Raw genomic sequence first — 1,980 nt, 5'->3', positions numbered from 1 at the left:
TTTCAGGAATTTCTATGACCTATCAAGGTTTATATAATTTTTTGGGATTGATTTAGGACTTTCCTAACCATTTGTTAGAAAGACTTTGCTATACAATTTTGATAGTGTTGTAGTAGCTATTTTTCACCCTTTTTTCCATCATATTATTTTTTCATTGTATAAGCAATATTTTCTTTTGAATTAAGTGCCCTTTCCTTTTAGAATAGGCATCATTGTACTTTTTTATAATTAGTTATGTTTTTTATGTATTAGAATACGCCGGCATGGGTGGAAACTAATTGATGAATAGTACTTTTGCTTGCTTTATATTTAATTCTTTGCCTTGTTTTTTACCCTTCGAGAAGAACACTTTTCCACTAATCCTGACTGCCCTCGTTGTTCTTTTCTCCCACGTAAGTTGGCAACAAATTCAATAGTGCTCGATTGATGGCTAACGGTGAGGAAGATGGACATTGTGACATAGATATTAATTAGATATTTTGTGCGTCTGTCATAGTTTCGGACAAAATTTTTAATATTGTTGCCTTCAACATCTAAAAGATCTTAGCTACTATGAGAAGAATTACAACATTTTGTGCATCTATCATATCATTGAAGAGGAAGTTCAGCACTGCTCTTTGTAATCAATTGTCTTAGAGATCCATTTGAGACTTTGGCTTCTCTCTTCCTCTCGCTCTATGGGATTAATTCATTTCTTTAGTCACGTCTTTGTATAATTTCACATACAACTTTTGATCCAACGTTATTTTTATCATGGTGGGTGCAAGTTATGTCAAAGACTAGGAACATGAAAATGGATCACTTTAATGACCACAAGATGTTCTTACACTGTGAAGAACCTAATTTTTACATCACTTCTAAGCAACAAAATTACATGGATGGTTATTTAACCAAGATAATTTAAAGCGTATTTTAGCACTTTTGATAACTCACTACACTTCCTCCCCCTTATGGAAGAGAGCCTTTGATATCCATCAAACCTCAATGCCCTTGACTCTAAGGGAAACTCTAGTTAGTTCATCATAAGATAAAGACCACATATTCTTAAAGAGAATATAATTGAGACTCCTCTTCCTCACCATCCTTTAAAGGGTGAGGCCTCATTAATAAACCATTTTCAATTTGGATTATAGAGTTTTAGCTAGCAAGTGCTAAAGTTCAATATGTCAGTGTTAAATTATCATATAAAAATTGGATACTATCGACCATATAACTCATTTTATATAATATCTTGTATTTTGATTTTGCCATTTTTTTTTTCTGGTGTCACTATAACTCCAAATTGTAATCCGTCTTCATCATGGTATTTTGATTGAAGTACTTTACTTTCACGAATTTTTTTCATAATTTTTGGACACCAGTGAAAATCTTAAGAAATTTTTTCGTAACTTTTGGATTTCGGGATCGTCAGGTGCCGATTTACAAACCAATTTCACCGATATTTTTTAAATATTATGATTTATTTTATGAATATTTTTCTGTAATTTTCTGAATCCTAAAATGATTTATTTGAATTTTATACTAAAGAATTTATTTACTTAAATATAATATTAATATTATATTATTATTTAATTGAAAATATCTTAAAGCACTAGGATTTTATAAGTCCCTTTTTTGACCTAGCTTTCAATAGTGTGTTACTTTACTTATTTTCCATTATTTCATTTTACTAGTTTTATAGTAATTTGCTCTACTTGTAGTAGATAGATTTATTTTTTACAGTATTTAATTTTATTTATAATTGTGTCGACTTTTACTTGTTTACTTGCATGGGCTCTTAGCTAGCAAATTAGAAAGCTCTCCAGCAGGTACAGTTGAGGTTATTGCTGATGGTTAGAGAGGGTTTGAGGTTGCTTGTTGGAGAGAGTTTCAGAGTTGTTATGAACGTTGTTTTTGATCAAAGATATGTTATGTTTGGGTTGCTCAGTTGGAGAGCAATTGGAGAGATGTTTGAGAGCTCCTCAGTTGTTTGAACTTAGG

This window comes from Dendrobium catenatum, unplaced genomic scaffold, assembly GCF_001605985.2.
Source record: "Dendrobium catenatum unplaced genomic scaffold, ASM160598v2 fragScaff_scaffold_431, whole genome shotgun sequence".
Classification (NCBI taxonomy): domain Eukaryota; kingdom Viridiplantae; phylum Streptophyta; class Magnoliopsida; order Asparagales; family Orchidaceae; genus Dendrobium; species Dendrobium catenatum.
This window is presented reverse-complemented; position numbering follows the sequence as displayed.